The sequence below is a fragment of the Callospermophilus lateralis genome, chromosome 5 (assembly GCF_048772815.1).
Source record: "Callospermophilus lateralis isolate mCalLat2 chromosome 5, mCalLat2.hap1, whole genome shotgun sequence".
NCBI lineage: Eukaryota > Metazoa > Chordata > Mammalia > Rodentia > Sciuridae > Callospermophilus > Callospermophilus lateralis.
This window is the reverse complement of record NC_135309.1, coordinates 113,114,997-113,136,415: the sequence shown is the minus strand read 5'-3', so window position 1 is coordinate 113,136,415 and position 21,419 is coordinate 113,114,997. Positions and strand designations below refer to the sequence as shown.

General features: G+C 36.9%; 1 non-coding gene across 1 annotated transcript; it reads left to right on the top strand.

The window, feature by feature from the left end:
* Positions 1-16,021: 16,021 nt before the first annotated feature.
* On the top strand, positions 16,022-16,129 carry LOC143400643 (U6 spliceosomal RNA). The gene has a single exon (XR_013091540.2). It is a non-coding gene; the product is annotated as a U6 spliceosomal RNA (small nuclear RNA).
* Positions 16,130-21,419: the final 5,290 nt, after the last annotated feature.

Here is a 21,419-nt window from a genome sequence, read left to right as displayed (position 1 = left end):
TTTCTCTCTAAGAGAAGCTAGGGCTTCCAGCCCACATTTACCAGAGTGAAATCAGTTGTGAAATGTGTCACAGTGAGAGGCAAGGTATACAAATGAATAATATATGATTTTTGTATAAATTCAGAGGAATTCAGAGTTATTGCTATAATGACATAAGTCCCACTAACTTTCATCTCAAAATATTTTCTGAAAAACAGATTGGCTTAGAATTTAAGAATCTATTTTATTTTCAAAAATCTGTTGAGTTGAACAGTGTCTTCTCCATGGAGTCCCTTGGTTGTGTTTAGAGAAAAAGGTGGATAATCCATGTTCTACTTATCTATTGCTGCATAATTGTCCACTCTAAAATGTAATGGCTTAAAACAAAACAGCATCTGTTTAACAATGGACTCTTCAATTTTGGCAGGGCTCTGTGGGGTAGCTTTCTTCTACTGTACCTAGAATCAATCAAGTTAGTGGAAGGCTTGATCTCTTGTCTAGCTAGGGAAGAAGTATTAATTGTTGTGACCAGAGATTATATTATGGCACATTGTGTTTTCCAACAGTGGCCATAATTCCATTTCTGGTTCCAGGTGCTTGTTCAGACACTTAGTATTCACCCATTGAGAAGTGGAGTGTGTGTTTTCTTTCCTTGGTTCTGGAAGGATAGCAAATGCTCTAACCAATCGAGTGTGGCAGAATTCTTATCAGCCAGGACTTCAGGGCCAGGCTGCAAATGATAACATGGCTTACATTTGGACTCTCAGGATGCTTGTCCTTGGAAGCCCTGGCCGCATGAGAGGAAATGGGTGTTTGGTCAACAATCCTAGTGAAATTCTCAATTAACAACCATGATCAACTCTCTGAGTAGGTAAGTCTTATTCCAAGCCCTAGGTTCTGAGCCTTCTGTCACGATGGCATGTGGAACAGAGAGAAACTATCCTGAGTGCTATGGTTTAGATATTAGGAGTCCCCCAAAAGCTTATGTGTGAGACAGTGCAAGAAGGTTTAGAGGAGAAACAATTGGGTTAGAAGAGTCTTAACCCAGTCAGTGAATCAACCCCTCAATGAGAAGATTAATTGAGTGGTAACTATAGGGGAGTAGAGTGTGGGTGGAGGATGTGGGTCCCTGAGGGCATGACTTTGGGTTTTTATTTTGTATCTGGTGAGTGGAGTACTTTCTCTCTGCTGAACTGCTTCCCTCTACCACACTCTTCTCCATGATGTTCAGCCTCACCTTGAGCTCCGAGGAATGGATACTGCTGTCTATGGATTGAGACCTCTGAAACCGTGAGCCCCCAGATAAATTTTCCTCCTCTATGACTGTTCTGGCCAGGTCTCAGTCATAGCAGTGAAAAAGGTGACAAAACACAAAGTCTTGTCCAAATTGCAGAGATGTGGGTAAGATAAACAGGTAACTGGAATAGATAATTGCAACATTCTGCTTTAAAGATTAAAGACAGGATGTACTCAAAATTTTCTGAAGATCCCAGAGATTACACTGAAATAAACTTCTTTTCATTCATCACCCCTGCTTATATATCTTTCCTGTATAATTAGAAAGAGATATGAGTCTCCTTTCAAATTTCATTCTTTTCCACCAAAGCACATGTTGACTCAACAATGCTAAAATGATAATCTGCAGATTTCTGTTACTTCTCAATGTGTGCACCCAAGTTATTTACCTCCATTTCCTAACTTATTTGAATTGATTGATGAGATAATCTTAACCTCTAGTTTTGAATGTAGGATAATTACACAACAGTCTTATTATACCAGTGTTGGTAAATTTCAATGTTTCAGGGCTTTAGTGTTAGCCTGAATCCAACTTAGCAATCAGACATAGAGTCCATAGGGATATTATTTGACATTGTGTAAAACATGATTAATCAAATCAAGATTCCCTTAAATACAATTTTCCTATCTTCATCAAATCCTATGACCAATAGTAACCCATTGGCATAGTTTTGTTTCTGAAATGTAATTGTGCTGTCTACTCAGAAAAAAGAAAACTCAGATAAATATGATAATGTCCACCTTTCAGAGATGATAAATTTTCTACAGATTTATCATTAGAGAAAATTCTTCTATAGATGTGAGCCAATATGTTATTTTGTCTTCTCGGTAGGTTTTTAAGAATCTTCATTAAAGTCCACCTGGGAAACTTATTCTTAAAGGACAACATTCTTGGAATCCTCTACATGGTGCAAGTCACAGATTGCTGTGGCTCGGGCCTAGGGTTTTAGATTTAATAGCAGAGTGAAGCTTACATATTTGTGTTTTAATAGTGCTGCTGGTCCAGGGACTGCACTTTGAGAACCAGATCTAGATGAAAAAGACATAGGACTGTTGTGTGGGTGAAGTTTTTTCAAATCACTAATCCCTGAAATATACTCTAAATTTAAAAGTTTTGAAGTCACCACATGACAAAGTAGTTTTCACTCACCTAGGGGTTAGATAAGCCATTTCTCTTAGCCACATTTCATCACATATTGGGGCAAAGTGCAAGAAGAAACAAATTAGCTCTTTCTGTCTAAATGTCATCAAGTTTTAAATGGTTCCTAAAATTGAGGATGTGTCGTGAGAGTGATTGCCAGCATTTCCCACCAATAATCAACCAGAAAATTTGGGTAATTTTGACTGCTTGATTAAAAAGTAGTCAAAATTCCATCCCAAATATCTTAGCCATAAAAAAATGCTATAGACAGAATCAGATTATTCTGTGATTTCAAGGACTCTTTTTTGTTCCTGTCTAGACATCTTAGACACTTAAATTTCAAGAAAACTAAGCATTCTTAGGAAAATAGGAAAGGATGTCTCCGCTAGGCTTCTCAAAGGGAGCAAGTCAGACTTGACACCTGAAGATTTTCTTTGAGTATTCTAAATATTTTCAACACACTGGACCTAATCGGCCCCATCTGTGGGACTATTGGACTGCCTTAGAATCACTGAGGTCTTTCTGGTCACACATTTTCCACTGACTCTTTCTCTCCTCTGTTCTCATGTTGGTTGTTTCTTTCTAATTGAAATGTTTCATAATTGAGTAATTTTAGTTTCCATTTTTCATTGTGGACCTCCTCACTTTGCCTTATTAAATGCATTCTTATGAATATATATTTCTATTATTACTTTGCTAAGTGACTCATTTACTTTTTTTATTATGAAAGAAAATCCATATTCATGGTTCATTTCTTTATGGAGAAAAAGACAAAAAAATATTATTGGAAAAAATTAACATTCCAAAGGCTATCATTTATAGATATTCAGTAAATATTGAGATAATTTTCTTTATAGTCATATGCCTGTACATATATATATTAACTAAATAGATATGGAATATTTCAAAATATAACCTTTAGTTTATATTTTAAAAATATAACCTTTATTTTTATTTAAGGTTATATATTTCCTAGTGAAATTCTCAATTAACAACCATGATCAACTCTCTGAGTAGATAAGTCTTATTCCAAGCTCTAGGTTCTGAGCCTTCCGTCATTACATTTTGAAATCTAAAGAATTTTAAAAACTAGAACATATAAATGAAAAAGATGAAGAAAATTATAGCATCCATAATACTATATCCTCTCAGATATCATCAGAAATTTTTATATGAATATGAATTCAGAAAATAGAATTTTCTTCATATAATGATCTGATATCTTAGTCTATTTGATACAATAATTTTTGCATATATTTCGTTGGATAAATTCTTATTAAAAGGATTCATATAATAAAATGAGTATATTCTTAAAAAATTCTACAAATTATTATCTAGAAAGTTGTGCTAGTTTATTTTTTCACCAACAGTGTGTGAAGGCACTTTTCATTCTTAAGCATACTAAGCTTTATCTTTTAAAAATTTGTAGCATTTTAATAAAGTAAAACTTAAGACTTTTGTTATGCTTTGTATTGTATTCCTTTGTTTATAAACATTTTTTTTCCCATGGGTGGGTTAACCATTTACATGTTATTTTTCCAAATTGTTGGCCCATAGCTACATCTATTTACCTATTTTTATGTTTAGTGTTTGCTTTATTTGTAGGTAAATCATTATATATTAAGGATATGATTCTGAAAATCAGTTTTTTATTTATCTTTTCAACTCTTCAGAATGTGTTTTTCTAAATTGTTCATATTTTTATGATGCCAAATACAAAAGATTACTTCTTTAAAAGAAACTTGTATTCTGAAGAGGTTCAGAAGAGTTTTATTATTGTTTTCATCTGTGAATAGCACTCTATTGTTTTTATTATTCATAGTTTTAAAGAAACTATTCTCTTTCTTTTGTTCATGAATCTTTATGCTCATCTCCAGGATCAGTATTTACTTCTTGCAGCCTCCCTTAGAACTGTTCCCTGTGCTTCCACCTAGACATCTCCTGGCTCTCAGATGATCATAATAATCTAGTTTTTCTCTTAACTTAAACTTATACCAATGGAACAACACTGCATATGCTCTTTTATTTCTGGTTTCTTTCACTCAAAATTAAGTACGTAAAAATCATCGTGGCCCAAGTAACAGTACTTTTTCCTTTCCTTTTTCATTTCTATGTAATATTTAATTCCTGTTATCAGGAATTAAAAGTCTGTTTACAATGATGAAAAGGTTAATTCATTGTGAGGACATAAAAACCTGAAACATTTAATAAACTATTAATTTTTATTTCAAAATACACACAACAAAAGCTTATAGACTCATGAGAACAGAGAAATCCATGATTAGAGTTAGCTATTTCAATATCCCTTCTCACAAAGTGGTAGAATGAGGATAAACAATAAGAAAAAATATAGAATAAACAACACTATGAACCAAATAAAATGAAATAATTCACTTAACATCAACAAAATAAATCTTTTCAAGTGCACATAACACATTTAACAATATACACCCTATTTTATGACTTGTAACAAATTTCAATAAATTTAAGGGGTTTCAAGGTGTACGTAACATGTTCTTTCACCACAGAAATCAATGATAGAAGGATACTCAAAATATTCAAATGTTTTTCATCCCAAACACACATTTCTAAATAACCCACAAGTCAAATATAAAATCCAAAGGGAAATTAGGAAGTATTTTGAACCGAAGGAGAAGAAGCATTTTTAAACCAAAAATGGAGGGAAGCAACTAATATAGATCAAAGCAGGAATCAATGAAATAGAAGAGGAAAACAATAGAGAATGTCAGTCTTTTCAATGCTTATTCCCAGGTCGGGGTCTTTGCTTATCTGGGAATGGCTTTTCCCTCTCTGAAACTTGATTTCCCTAGATTGTTTCATGCCCATGTTTCTCTGAGGTCATAGATACATACACTGGAAAACTACACAGCAACACTGGAAGAAGTTGATACATACAAAGTAACTCCATCTCAATAATGCCCAGTGAAAGAAGCTGGGCAAAAAATATTATGTGTTATATGCTTCCATGTATATAAAATATTAGAAGACAAACTAATCATTGGTGAAAAAGCAGATCAATCATTATTCAGAAATTGTGCAGCTCAGAAAGGAGGGCCTGGATTACAAAGGGACAAAAGGTCATTTCTGGGATGTGTGATAACACCAACACTTATCAAATATACTTTAAATATTTGAAGTATGTGTTTTTTTAAAGTGGCTTTAAAATTTTTTTTTAAATGGACACATTTTTGGCCATAATTGTGGCACATGAGTTCATATTATGTGCACAATTAATCAAGGTATTATTTCATAAGCATAGGTATTGGAGAATGGCAAGGTACATGTTTAAGAAGGAAATTATTTATTTATATCAACTCATAATACAGAATCAGTGGAGATGAAGGAGTGGGGTCCAGATTGGCAGAACTAATTTTTATAAAGAAAACAGAGTAACTCTTACTTTTTAGTATTCTTGGAAAAGTTGGAAGATTTTGTTCTCCCCCCCAGCAGGGGCCCATTTAATAACCTCAAAGCTGGTGAGTATTTAGACCATACTGCCCACTCACACCTTCTCTTCATCCAGAAAGCAGGAAACAATTAGTGAAGCTGGGAAACTGACTAAAGACTGATAAAGAGGGCTTTGGGGGTGTCCTCCAAATATTGCTTCCACAAATATTGCTTCATCCCTTTAACATGCCCACAAAATGTATATGCCAAAAACACATAAAAGATGAGTTTCTTCCCTTCTTAGCTCTGAGATAGATGTGTAAGTAGGCAGTAATAATCAATATGTGATGAGAATTCTTAGAGCATGCTTCTATTCGAAATTAAGGTGAAGAGAGACATCTGAACCCAGCAAACTCCTAAATTAGCATGTGAGCAGATAAATTACCTTAGCTTAAGAGATCTGTACTTTATTGCTTTTTCATTTCCATCTCTAATTGATTGTTTTCCCCTAATTTTCTTAAATTTTTTAATCAATCAAACTTATTTTATTAATCAAACTTATCTTAACAGAAACAAAAGTTTGATTTTATTTTTAAATTTAATAAAATTATCTTGGGAAATCATCAAATCCTGGGTATATGTCAGAGTAACTGTTTATTCTTTTAGCCACTCACTTAGCAAATATTTACTATGCTTTTATTACATAGCAGTTGTTGTATAATCAATTTTTACTGGTGGGCGCTTAAATTGTTTCCAACTTTTTACTATTACAAACAAACTGCAAAGGATGTTTGTGTGTGTGTGTGTGTGTGTGTGTGTGTGTACGTGTGTGTGTTGGTGTATGTTTGTGCTGTGATTTTTGCTTGTCTGCAGTTTTTCCTTTAAACATACTCTTAAAAATAGAATTGTTAGGTCAATGAATATAAATATTTTAAATTTGTGTAGGTACTGCCAAATGTCTTTTCTGTCTTTAACTGTGGAATGCATCTTTTACCTTGACTGATAAAAGACAAATTTTAGTGGAGACATAGGCTGAAGCCAGATTATGGGGATTCAGGGAAAGGAAGAAGAGAAGGCAGCCTGTGAAACTCTACAGAAGTTTAGTGATGATACTGGAGTATGAAGGCCAATTTCCTTTATCTCGAATGAGGTCAACTTTGCTGGGAAATGTGAACTTCAGAATCCCCAAGGAAACTGGCTGTGGCCTTTGCTGTGATGACATGACTGCATTACAGGTCAAGCTTGTCTTCTCAGTCTTATTCCTTCATCCTCTTACGGGTGCTGATCTGGGGTGATAAGTTTCCTGCTGCTAATCTTCATCTCAGCGTCTCTTTTCAAGTGAAACTGACTTCAAACATCTGTCAATGTGTATTTCATACAAAGTACCTTCTAAAATAAGGTATAAACTTTTCAGATGATTCAAGATCAAGAAAATTGATTGTCAACAGGCCTATCCTACAAGAATATTTATTTCTCTTTTTTAAAATTCCTTCAAATGAATGGGAATGATTTGTATTAGTCCACTTTCCATTGCTATAACAAAATACCTCAGGCAGACATTTTGTAAGATAAAAAAGGAGATTTACTTAGCTTACATTGTGAGAGGTAAAATTCCAATATCATGTAGTCTCATTGGTTCAGTTGCTAGTGAAGGCCTTCCTGGCTCTCTCATGACATGGCAGATGACATCATGATATGAACAAGTGAGAAAGGGAGAGATCACACAAGGAGGATTCAAAGCCAAAGAAGAGATTCAGGAATTAGGCTAACTCTCTTATAATAGCTGGCCCTTTCAGGAACTATAAACCTGAGTCTCATAAGAACTAACTTTATCCCTTCTGAGGGCCCACCCCTTATGACCTAACCACCTTCCACTAAGCCCCACCTCTTAAGGGTTCCACCACTTCAACACTACCACACTGAGACCCCAGCTTCCACTACATGAACCTCTAGGGGACAAACCACATCCATAACATAGCATGATCCTATGTGGAAGCACATATTTTCAGGGAGAAAGAAAGAACACTCCAAAGATATAAAGGTAGGTTAAAATAAACATTTATTTGAAACAAAGGCAAGCAATAAAATCACGATGCATTTTGGGGTTTATAACTCATGCGGAAGTAAAATATGTGACAATAGTAACAAAAGGTAGGAAGGGTAAAAAATAACCGATAGTAACCACTAAAAATAATGCAAAATGCTGACACAGAAGGATCACAAGTTCAAAGCCAGCCTCAGCAACTTAGGGAGGCTCTAAGCAACTTAGCGAGACTCTGTCTCTAAATAAAATATACAAAGGGCCGGAGATGTGGTTCAGTGGTTAAGTGCCCTGGGTTCAATCCCCAGAACCAAAAACAAAAAACAAACAAACAAAACAACAACAACAACAAAAAAATTCAATAGGGGAAATAAAATGGATAGTAACATATTTTCTTAATTTAAAATAAGCAAGGAACCCAAGAATAACAGGTCAAATAACAGATTAGATAAATAGAAAACAGAAAGCAAGATGGTAGAATGAATCCCAACTATACCAATAATTATATTTGATATAAATGGGGTAAACACTCCAAATTAAAGAGTGTCAAAATGGATTAACACACACACACAAGCACCTGTGCACACTGGCACGACGCAAATGTATACTAACTAAAAGAGACACACTTCAAATACAAAGACTCAGATAACGTGAAGGTCAAAGATGGACAAGGCTATATCCCACAAACACTAATCAGTTTGTCCTTGAGATTTTGCTCTTTCTCCAGGTGGGATTTCTTATAGAGTTGCAGGGAGGGGAAGGAAAGGAAGAACAGAAATTAAAAGTGAAAAGAACAAATAAGAGATGATGGAAAAAGCTAGAAAATAGTAGGAAAAAAGGGAGTAGAGATAAACTAGAGAAGAGAAGAGGAAGGAGAGAGGATTTGGAAAACTAGAGGGAAAGAGATTGGAGAGGGGAGAAGAGGAGGAGTAGGGTAGTAGAAAAGAATACTGAAGGACAAATAAGATGAAGAAAATTACTGCTATAACTTTCAGATCCACCTTTCAACCCCTGACAGTCCCTTCTAATATGGCCCACTCTCTAACTTGTTCCTTTTTATTTTTCTAGACATTACACTTTTCAATGTCCAACTTTTTTAATGAGCAAAAGGGCCTCTGTTGGATCAGAAAAGAGAACATAATGCTTTTGATGTACCAGGGTGACTCATTTCTTCAGTTACTGTCATGCCCCTTAGCTGTTCCTTGGGAGTGCTAGGTGGTCCACGACAGGCCACAGGGCCTGCACTCAGTTGTTGCTGCAGGAGTCTTCTATAAGTGACTTCTTCACTACAGGGACTTTTATATGAATTTTATGAGAAAGTCTCAAATTTGAAACTATGACCACTAACAACACAAAGCCACTCATGTAAAGGATTTGATTAGAAGCAGCTGGTCCAAAAACAATACTGTCTCAATATAAGGCCTTCAGTGAGAGTCATAAAAAATAGTTAACATTTCTTGGAAGGAGAGAAATTACTTGTTGAAGATTGTTGTCTTAGATTTTCCACAGAATAGAGATGCACATTATAGGGTTTTAAAACCCTCCCTACAGTGAAGTTGTCTGCGTAAGTTTTGCCTAGATTATGTTAAATATTAGTTCAAGAAACCAAAAGGAATCAGTATTCTCTTATGAATACTGAACTATGCTGCAAGTATTTTCCCTTCACATATGTGCTAATTATACCTAAAGGTGTTAGTGTTGGAAAGAACAAGTCTGGGACATATCCCTGTAGTTTGCCCCATGCATGGCCAACTTGGCTTGTCTAAGCATGACACTGTTTTCTCTGATTCCTTCAAACTGTCCTTGAAGCATCACCTGCTCTGTGCCACCCATTAAGTGGGCATGGTGTGCAATTTCTAACTTTGCGTGTGTGTGTGTGGTGATATAGTGCTCTTTAGTAATTTGATTATTTCTTGAACTCCTTATCAGAATAATGTTATTGCTTTATTTTAGCTTACAGGAAAAATTTGAATACATAAAATAAAATACAAAGAACTATTTTGATGCTCAGTTACCAAAATGCTTTTTAAAATCTGTAGCTTACTAGTAAATTTGCTTCCCTGAAAAATAAACTAAGAAGCTGGGTGCAGTGTCACAGGCCTATATCCCTGAGTTCAAAGCCAGCCTTAGCAACCTAGCAAGACCTTAAGCAACTCAGTGAGATCTGATCCCTAAATACAATGTTAAAAAGGGCTGGGGGGCGGGGTGCTGGGGATGTGGCTCAAGTGGTAGCTCCCTCTCTCACTCTCTCTTTAAAAAAAAAAAAAAAAAAAAAAGGGCTGGGATGTGATTCAGTGGTTAATTGCCTCTAAGTTCAATCTCTGGTGCAAACAAACAAACAAACAAAAAAAAAAAAAAGAAAAAGAAAAAGAAAGAAATACCCACCAGTGGATTTTTATAAAAACCACTAGATTCAACTCGTCAATGAGCATAAATATTTTTTTTATTGGTTGTTCAAAACATTACAAAGCTCATGACATATCATCTTTCATACATTTGATTCAAGTGGGTTAAGAACTCCCATTATTACCCCAAATACAAGTTGCAGAATCACAACGGTTACACATCCACATTTTTACATATTACCATATTAATGACTGTTGTATTCTGCTACCTTTCCTAACCCCTACTATCCCCCCTCCCCTTCCCTCTCATCTTCCCTCTCTACCCCATGTGCTGTTGTCTAATTCTCTCCCTTGTTTTTTTTTTCCCCTTTCCCCTCAGAAACTCTTATATGTAATTTTGTGTAACAATGAGGGTCTCCTTCCATTTCCATACAGTTTCCCTTCTCTCTCCCTTTCTCTCCCCCCACTCGTCTCTGTTTAATAATTTACTTAATTATTAAACATAAATAATTTACTTGTCTGCATAGTTGGTTATGACAAGATATATAATTTATATATTTTATAATGTTGACAAAGTCCCAATGATTATTACAACTTGTGGTACAGTCTCCCTCACTTTACATTTCTTTACAAATCAAAGAAATACTAATTTTTTTTTAGATATTAATAAAAAGAGAATGTAATTTTTTTCTCATTCAAGTAGAGCCCAGGTTTGGGACACTGGAAAGGTAACTTGACTTAGGGAGCATAAAAATCTGATACCTACTTATTTTCAGCAAAAGCAACTAAAAGAACAGACAGAAGCAATAGTGTTAAATATTTCTTTAAGGCAAAAGAATTCCCCATAGTAATAAATAGGTAGAAAAAATCTGAAGCTCAATATTAAAATCTGTATTAGATTAATAAGATCAATATTACTAGATATATTTTTGGCCTCTGTTGCCTTTTATCATTCTTTGCCTTTTACTTTCATTCCTTTATTAAAAGCCTTCCCTTTCACAGGTGTGGTCTTCTTAGTAGCAGTAAAAATTTTAACCGAGATTTTCATATTTGTAATGCACTATGGAATTGGTGGATATCTGAGATACGATAAAAATGATATATCATAATATGTGTTAGTTATATTGTTTCTGTATTTAAAAAAAAAATTCCCTTTCCTGAATCTACAAGATGGATTCTATATGTGGATTTCTGTGTAGATCAATAAAGGAGTTGGATGCAGCAAGCCCCATATGGTGAGGTTCTCTCTGGCTGGGAAGCATGAACCATACAGTCTCAGAAATCTGGGTCTGCAGCCCTTAGGTTTGCATGAGATCTGAGCTAAAAAGGAAAAAGAAAAAAAAAAAAAAAAAAACCAAGGGAACAGAAGCCACAGACAAAATGCAGAGCTTAGGTCAGACCTGGTCCAACAGCAATTGCCCTTTCCTTCTCTGCTGAATTGCAATAATGGCAACAGGCTCAGGTTGTGAAACCAGCCTTTCCCATCCATCCTGCAGATGTGAAAGTTAGTAAGCAGGCCTGGAGAGGGACTTAAGCACATTGAGAACAGCTGTCTGCTGAGAAGATGGTGCAAAGTAGGGTAATATCCCTTTAAGGTGTGTGTGGGGGGGGGAATCTTTCAGAAAGAAGAATTCAGAAGAGGATGTAATTCAGTAACCAAACAAGTCTTATCAAGTTTTAAAACATACAATTTAGAAAATTAATGGTTAGAAACTCAGTGGGGCATGTTCATCAGCAAAATGCTACAATGTTTGAAACCATATCCCCTGTCAAGCCCGGCAGGGGCCTATCATTACAAGTCTAGAGGGACACACATTCCTAACTATATCAATTATCTTAAAACAAAAAAGGATTCCTTCTCTAGTTGTGCTTTACTTTCCCAGTCGATACTGCAAAGAAATTAAGTGGGAAAGGAGTTCATTAAATTAATTTTCTTAATCTGAGGGCAAAGTTTTTAGATGCTGTCTGGTAATCGCCCTGGAAACCAGCCCATGTGAGGGAATTTAATAGGATCATTGGTATAGCTTATAGCCGTCTATCAGAAGGTCGCATCTTGAACTACAAAATAAGCATTGTTAATAGACCATCTGGGAAATGCTGCTGTAAGTATTTGTCAAATTGACTGGAGTGGCACTGAGTTGACTCACATACAGGGTGGCCTTGCCAAGTAAGCCACACTTTACCTCACCACAGAAGTTTTCAAGAGCTTGTTCTCTCTTTGCCAACACAGTTAATCCCCAGGGAGGCCCATTTGTTGACAGCAACAGCTCCCTAAGCTCACAGATCCCAGGCTCACCACAGGCACCCAGGATTCTGGAGTCAACTCGGCCTGGTTCCCTGCAGAGAGCACCAGCAGCAGCCAGGGACACTGCATACTGATATGGTCTATCTTCTCTGGTCAGTGACCCCAGAAAGGCAGGGGGAGGTAGGACTATTATGGGATATGTGTGTTCCACCATGTAAGAGAGCACGTTTCTTCTGAAGGCGTAAAAACCAATCACTTTTTTGTTGTTCTTTTTAGATATACACGACAGTAGAGTATATATTAATATATTATACATACATGGAGCACAATTTATTCTAATTAGGATCCCATTCTTGTGGTGGTACATGATGTGGAATTACACTGGTGGTGTATTCATATATGAACACAGAAAAGTTATGTCAGATTCCTTCTACTCTTTCCTATCCCATCTCCCTGCCTTCCCTTCTTTCCCCTCTGTCTAATCCAATGAACTTCTCTTCTTCACCTCCTCACCCTCCCTGTGTGTTAGCATCTGCATTTCAGAGAGAACATTCAGCCTTTGGGATTTCCAAGCCAAGGACTCTTGTTCATGCCAGTGCCCAGGTGTGCTTCCTTCACTCTCTTCCAGCAATCCAGGGGGTGTTTGGGTAATTATCTCATTTTCTGTAGAGAATCCTAAACTTATTCAGAGTTATCACTAGTTCTGACTAAACCTCTGTCTCTGGTGACATCCAGCCCTTAAGGCTGAAAGTCCCCCCTCCCCCTGCCCCCGGTAGAAATTCCTTCAGGCTGGCCTTGCCTGTGTTACTTTCAAAGGTTGCATGCCCGCTCTGGTTATTTACAGCCAGGTCAGGTGCCTTGCCCTCAAATCCAACTAACTGCTGAGGTACCCTAAGAGTGGAATTGGGGATCATGAGTTGCACTCCTGCAGGTGATTTGAAATATCAAAATTGTATACAATGTCCTCAGTGCATCATCTTCTTATGATATGCTGGCTGGGCCATGTCTTGCTAAGCACCACTCGGAGCTTTGCTGGTTTGCCTGTTGCCTTCAATGAAGCCACATGATGTACTTACAGATCACTTATTCAAGCAACATGGTCTCTCTTCACAGAAGTAACCGAATATCTTACGTTTCAATAACTCTCCCACTGAAGAACAAGTCCTTAGAGCGCAGAGTCACGCTGCTCTGTAGGTTCTGCAGGTTTAGCTGAGCCCATTCAGGGGGAGGTTTGTTCTGGCCTTGGCACAGACCCTCCCACAACGTGATAATCCCAGCAGGCCAGGCCTGAGGTGGAGGCCACTAACCTTCCCTGCTTGGGAGTCAACTTCTGAACTCTTGCCCCCCTCCCCCAGAACTACTTTGTCCAAAATGCTGGCTGCTCAGTCATAAATTATTCTTTAGTTAAGAGGTTTGGCTCCTGTGTGAGTTACTGTGGTTTGAAAAGAAAAAGGGGGGAAATTAGAACATCACAGTTTAGCCAAGACCCAAAACCTAACCAAGGTAAAGTGGAAACAGGCTGAGAAAGGTCAAAGTAAAAGGCAGGGAGAGGGGCTTTTATTTGCTTGCTGTTTAGAGTTGTGCAGCTCATTACTTGTTGATAAGATGATTTTCCAGAAGTGTCTTTTCTGTAGTTTTGCTTCTCAGGGGAGTAGGCTACTAAAAATATGCATTTTTTAGGGACAGATTATTTTCTTTGGATTCTCACAGTGGCTAGATGGATTCCGGTGAGCCCTCCAGCTGCTTTACTAACACACTCTTAAATGGGCAGAAACAGGGTAGGGACCGGAGCCCCCGGGCAGAGGTTTTCCTGAGGTCCACAGAAACCATATCTGTGAGCAGAACGAGAGGAAGTGGCATAGTTCCAGCTGTGTGCCAGAGAGGAATGCTGGAACACTGATGGCTCTGCTTGGCTTTGCAGACAAAACTTGCTTGTGATTGAGTAGTTATGTCCCTGGGCCACCCATCATTCCTTCCTTAAAAAGGAAAACAAAACTTAACATGATGTCCAATCTAGCTTAGTGCTTTACTTTCATCTCAATCATTTTTAACATTCCCTTTACATAGAATAAAGTCTTTTGAATAAAAGATGCACAATCTCTCTAAATCCTCTTCCTCCCCATTTCTCTCCTTTCTATATCTCTGGTTGTGTTGGCACCGGGAGGCCCACCAGCCCCCAGCTTGCCCTTCAGTGTCTGGTCTTCTAGACCCTGAGCCTTGTCCCTTGGTGGTGCTGATTTCACCAGCTCCATGTTCTGCAGGAGAAGTGTGGCCTGTTCTTTTACGTTAGAATGTTCCCACAGAGCATCAGCCACCTTCTCCTGGCTGATTTGACCTCCTTATATCTCTCACTGGCTCTGAAGTGGTACCCCCTTGCCTTGACCTCCCCCTAGTCTTTGCGAGATCTTCTGGCCAGGCCCTGGTAGGTGTCTGACATCCTATTTATCTCCAAATTCATCATGTGAACCACCTGGGCACTTATATCAGCTCAAGACTCAGCTCAGGCACCATGGCACATGGCACCAATAACCAGACATCTAGCTTCTGACCTATGCATGCAGTCCTGATGCCTCTTCCCGTTGCTACCATCTTCTTTGTGGACAGACAGCCTTTCATTACTGAGTACAAAATGATGTATTACTTATGAGTCTTCTGTGCAGGGATGCCTGGTGGCCTGAGAGTCAGCACCTTCTCAGAGACCGGAATGGGAGGCCATGCAAGAGCCAGCTGGCTTTCTCCCCTACCTGTGGGAACGAAGCCCAGAAGGGGCAGGGAGGAGACACAGTCCCACTGCTGCTCTCCCTTACCTAGGTCTCCCCTTATGTTCCTCAGGAAAGAGAGAAGAGATGTGATGTTCCTTTACCACCTTCTTCTATTTTTCTCTAAATAAGCCTTAAAGAAGGGTACACGGAGTGTCACCTCTTCTTTCACACAAGAAAGTAGGAACAGGACCTTCTAGCCCTGCTCCCATGGGCTCTCAGAGTATAACAGAGAAATTCAACAGGCTTCTCTTTCTAGAGAGCCTGCTTTTAAAGCTATATACTCTCCCACAGAAGAGAAATGCCAGACCTTTCCTGTGAAAGGTGTGTATTTTTCATAGCTTGACCTTCAGAATAAAAAAAAAATGGCAATGAAATATCCATTAAAGGAGAAAGTACAAATGAACAGTTTAATATTTGCTGAAGTATTTTCAATACTTAAACCTCACAAGGCCAGGATGGCCCAGCTGCACAACTCTGGGGGTAGGATTATTGCCTCTGGAGTTGTCCTGTGTGTCACTGTGATCCGCTTTTGTTTTAAATACATGTGTCCATTTGGGGAGAGATATAGGTGGAAAGAAAGGGTGCCAAATGGTAGAACACCTTTAAAAAAAATATATGAAATGCTTCACAAAGGATGAGGCAGTAATCAAATTCTTAGCCATAATTTTCTTAAAATATTTGCTCCTGTAATGGAGGAATAATCAGGAAAAAGAGTTTCATTCAAGTTAAGGGGCAAGAAGCTCTGGATGAATACATTTTGACTGTCCTGCTCTTTCATCTTCTTCATCAAGAATGCCTGCATGCGTGCTTGCTTTGACAGCACTTATACTAAAATTGGAACAATACAGAGAAGATTAGACATGGCCTCTGTGCACAGATGACACGCAAATTTGTGAAGCATTTCATATTTAAAAAAAAAATACCTATGCACAGCACCCATGACCACTAACGTCTCTAACCTGTGAGGCCATTCCTAGGACAGGATCCTGATGCTTCTCTGTTTCCACCTTCTGCATAAACAGACAAGCTTTCTGGGTCTCAGTCTTCTTTTGGTAATTTCCCATGAAAACATAAAAAAATGTATATTAAATGTGTGACATGCTGAATTGTACTCTTTAAAATGGCGAATTATGTCAATAAAGCTATTATTTTTATTTATTTACTTTTTTGGTACTGGAAACTGAAACCAGGGGCCCTTAACCTCTGAGTCACATCTCCAACCACCCTTTAAAGTATTGTATTTAGAGACAGGATTTTACTCAGTTGCTCAAGGCCTCTCTAAGTTGCAGAGGCTGACCTTAAACTTGGATCCCCCACCTCATCCCCAGCCTCTGGGATTACAGGCATGAGCCACCATGCCTGGAGCAAAGTTGCTCTTATTTAAAAAGTGGAGGGAGGGGGAAGACATGTAATCATCCACACACAATATTATTTTTTGCTCATTAAAAAAATAAGGGCCATATCTCATGAGTTTCTCTGATCCTGGATTTCCTTACTAATCCATAAACTGGAGAAATCCCTCCAAATTAATTCACATCATCTAGCATATGATTTTTGATGGAGTCAAATACATTTTATGAATCTAGTGACAAATTCAACTCTTCCTTTAATAAGCACTTTATTTCTGTTTTTTTTCCAATAGAATAATTCTTCACTTAAACATTTTGTAAATATATCTTTTTCATATTGGTGCTATCTTTTTGTCTAGAATAAATTCATGAGTAAAATTGTGTGGACTATGGTATATATTTTCAATTTTATAAATATTGCCAGAGTGCTTTTCAAAAAAGACTCTGAAAATTTACATTTTTACAAGCAACATGGCAGATATTTTCCTGTATCTCTACCAAAAATAGGTATTGTACTTTTTTTGACAGTTTAATGGATATAAATTATCTCATTGTTGCTTCAACATGATTGAATGTTTTTAATCATCTGCTTTCAATTGACCATATCTACTACCTCAACATCTTTTTATTATTCATTTATAAAACTTATTTGCGTAATAGGGACATTGACCATTTTTCTGTCCTATGTATTATAAATATTTTCCTATGGTGGTCTCTTTTTCAAACAAATTTTTAAATTTTAAATATTGGAACACAGGTATATTTTCTAATCAACCATACTAAATGTCTGTGTTCCCAGAATTGGTAAAAAACAAAACAACAACAAAAAAAAAAAACACAAAAAAACAGTCTTCCCCTGCCTCCAGGATTGTATATATAGCATTTAAAAAATATTTATTTATTTTTTAGGTGTAGATAGACACAACACAATGCCTTTATTTTTATGTGGTGCTTAGGATGGAACCCGGGTCCCACCTGTGCTAGGCGAGCACTCTATTGTTGAGCCACAATCCCAGCCCCTATATAGCAATTTTGAAAGATTTTGTTGTTTTAATTTTTACATGGAAGTCTTTAATACATCTGGAATTTATTTTTACATTTGGTATAAATTACCAGTTCAACTTAATTTTCTTCCAGATGGATAACCCCATATGGATTAAACCCTCTCTTTCTACTGTGTGAAATATCACCTTTGTCATATATTAAACTCCAGTTTATACTAGGATTTATTTCTCTTCATCTTCTTTATTCTTCCATTGGCCTGCCTTCCTGTGCTAAGATTGTAGTCTTTTGTTTGTGGTAGCTTTATACAATGCTTGCAGTAGACCACATTCCCCCCCCCCTCAACATTCTCAGTCATCAGGGAAAAATACCCACCTTTAGTTTACTTTATTTCATGTGCACCAGGATAAGGAGTCTTGCAGAAGTCATACTGCTGAAGATGGAGAAGACAAGGGGAAAAAAATACTGCAGAATAAAAGCTATCCACAATAAAAATAATATGTAAGATAAAATCCCACTCTCCTCTTGTACTTTACCCAACTCCATAGAAGATGATGGTGTGAATGTTAGCATGGGCTACATTATCACCATGATGATATTTCCAGATGAGCACCATAACATTACCCAGTCACTATGGTTATGACAAAATGTCTGAGACCTCTGCCACTGGAAGTGAGTTTGATATCTGAATGCAAAAATGAGTGTAGTTGGTAAAATATGGCCTTTTGAAAGAGGAATCATCTTTTTCTCCAAATGATCAACCATACTAAATTATTAACAGCAGAGCTGGACATTGTTTTGGAAGTTAAATATCCTGATGGACCCAACTCATTATTGCACATTTGTATTGCGCTCTGAAAAAGGCTAAGTGCACAAAGAAAAAATGGCTTCATGGAAAAGCCCGAATTTTTCCTGTGTATGAACAGATCCTTTCTGCCTCAGGAGTTTTTATTTACATCAGCCCTCCCAAGGGTCCTGCCATCTGCTCATTCTTTCTCACGGTCTCAGCATTCTATGTTAAGAGTACAGATTTACATAATTGGTTATTCCTGATTGGAGTAGATATGTTTTAACTCACTTTGGGAAATATGCAGTAAAAAAAACAAAAACAAACAAACAAAAAACCCTCACATTGTAGATTTTTCAGAAGACTTATTTTCTTTTTTCCTTTCAAATTCTCTTTTAATTCCCTATTCCTGATGCTTCTTCAGTCTTTATGATTGTTTTCCTTATTTAGTGAATTTGATTATATTCTCTGTGAAACTATTATAGATTTACACCTTATCCTATCCAAAAAGAATGTGTAATTAGAAGCCACCATTTAATGAATAGATTTTGTATAGATTTTGTGATAGAAGAATGGCAAGGGAAGTTTTAATGAAGTCATTTTAGCAAATTGATTAGCAGTTATCTTGTATGTGAAGTTTCATTGGGTTATTGAGGTGGCTTATAGAAATAAGATGATATAGAAAAACCTAAATGCCCACTTTCTCTTTTTCTTATTGCATCATGTATTAGGATGGGATATTTATGTTCCTCCCACCAGGGTGGTTTATGTATAATTCTTCTGGAAAAAAAGTAGGTATCATAGATTAGGTTTTTATAATTAGTTTTCAAATGTTCAAATTAGAATTACCAGAAAGATTTATATAATGTGAAATTTTGGATTGTTGATGTGAAAGCAGCCTATTAAGAATGTTATGTGGGATGAAAGTTTCAAATGACAAGTGATTAGTTTTTAAGCAGAGCTTCATCTGCCCTCTGAAACTACATCAAAAGATGAATTTCAAGCCCTCTTGGCCAGCTTTTCAGAGGAGATTTTTACACAAAGCTTCTTAATTGGTTGTCAGTAACACCTAGTTCTTTTCTGTTCATAAAATGTGGGAGAAGAAAAGAGGGACATAAACTCAACAATATGATTGTGTTGGAAATTATAGACACGGGCTTTGATTCCACATCTGTAGACTTGTTACTAAAGGAAAGGATTCCCCAACACTTCCCCTCATCATTATTCTAAAGCTGGTGTCAATTCAAGATAAGAAGAAAGTTCTAAAATTTAAGATTATTTTAATATCAAAGGGAGATAATGAAAACCGCATTTTTATCAAAATTATAAGCTTATGTTTTCTTTTTGAATTAAACTATATTAAAAAGTCAACTCCTAAATTTTAGCATAGAAATTCACAAAGAGTATGGGCAATGTTTATTTAGCCAGGGATTGGGGGAGGGTCATAATTAAGTGTTGTGTTAATTTGATCTTGTTTAGAGTTTGAAATCAATAGGAATATGATACATGAAAAGAGAAAGGTTTCTTTTTAAAATAAAAACCTTAGAAATCAAAGTCAAATAAAAAACTTAAATTTTTAAAATTTAAGTCAAAAAAGTTTTGGAGTGAATAAGACAGTGATGGAAAGAATTGTATGACAGGAACTGGGCATGGTGGTGTATACCTGTAATCTCAACAGCTTAGGAGGCTGAGCCTGAGTAAAGATTGTTGGAAGCAGTAGAGAAGACTGAGTCCTTAAAAGGCCAAGCAGACAGGAAAGAGAGCTGCTATAGCTCTGAAGGGATCACACTGAGAGCCCATCAGGATGAGAAATCCTTCAATGCCTTTCCATGTAGACACAGGTGCTAAGAATCAGAAGGATTGCATATGCCATCATGCCTTCAGACTCTGTCTTTCAGAACTTAGTGTTAAAGATGATAGTGTGGAAGCTGGGTGTGTAGCTCAGTGGTAGAGGACTTGCCAAGCATTTTCTGGATCTTTTCACCAGCAAAACACACAAACACAAAGAAATGAGAGCACGAGAGAGTATAGCTTTCATCTCTCATAATGGGAATTTAGTTGACTTACAGGCAATAAAATTATAATGTCTCAATAAGAGCATAGATTGGTTTATACTGACTAATTATATAAAAATATAAAAAAGAAAGTGCAGGGGATGTGAATGAATCTGCAAGATAGGTAGACTTTTAAAAGTTTAGTGCAATTAGCTGAAGCCAGAGAAGAGGTTCCTCTAACAAAAACATGATTCTATTCTCTGTCTTTTCTTCCTCCCCCCCTCCAACTCCTCCTCCTCTTCCTCCTCCTCCTCCTCCTCTTCCTCCTCCTCCTCCTCCTCTTCTTCTTCTTCTTTTTCTTTTCAGTACAAGGACTGAGCCCAGGGATGCTTTACCATTCAGCTACATCCTAAGTCCTTTGTGTTTTTCATTTTGAGGCAGGTCTCACTAAATTTCCGAGTATCTTGGTAATTTATCTAGGCTAGCCTTGAACTTGTGATACTACTGCCTTAGTTTTAAGTCGCTGGGATGATAGGCATGTGCCACAGCATCCAGCAAGGATCCAATTCTCTTTCAGAGCTGTTTTAAAGCATGGTCTGCATCAGCAGAATGGCAGGAGTTTGTAAAAGCTCCTTAGGGCCTCTGACTCCACACTCTGCTATGAAATCCTCTGTTGCAGGAGCTGCCTTCAGTGAGGCAGCAGCAGTTTTTCTTCTCTTTCACTTTCCTTGCTCAATTTATTTATTTATTAAAGCTTTTTTGTTTGACCAGTCAGAAGTTTATACACACACACACACACACACACACACACACACACACACACATAAGTAAATGTCTGCTTAGTTTTATCTGCTGCAACAAATTTCAATCACGTTTTATCCTCTGTGTTTTACTTGTATTACCTTAAAGCAGTTTTTTATTCTCTATGTTTTATTGGTGTTACCTATTATCATTTAAATTGCCCCTTTATTCTCCTTTAATTTTTTTTTTTACTCCGTCTGTTATTATTAACTTATGTTTTAATCATTTTCTCCATGGGAGTTTTGTATTTTTAGAACATTTTTAGTTTT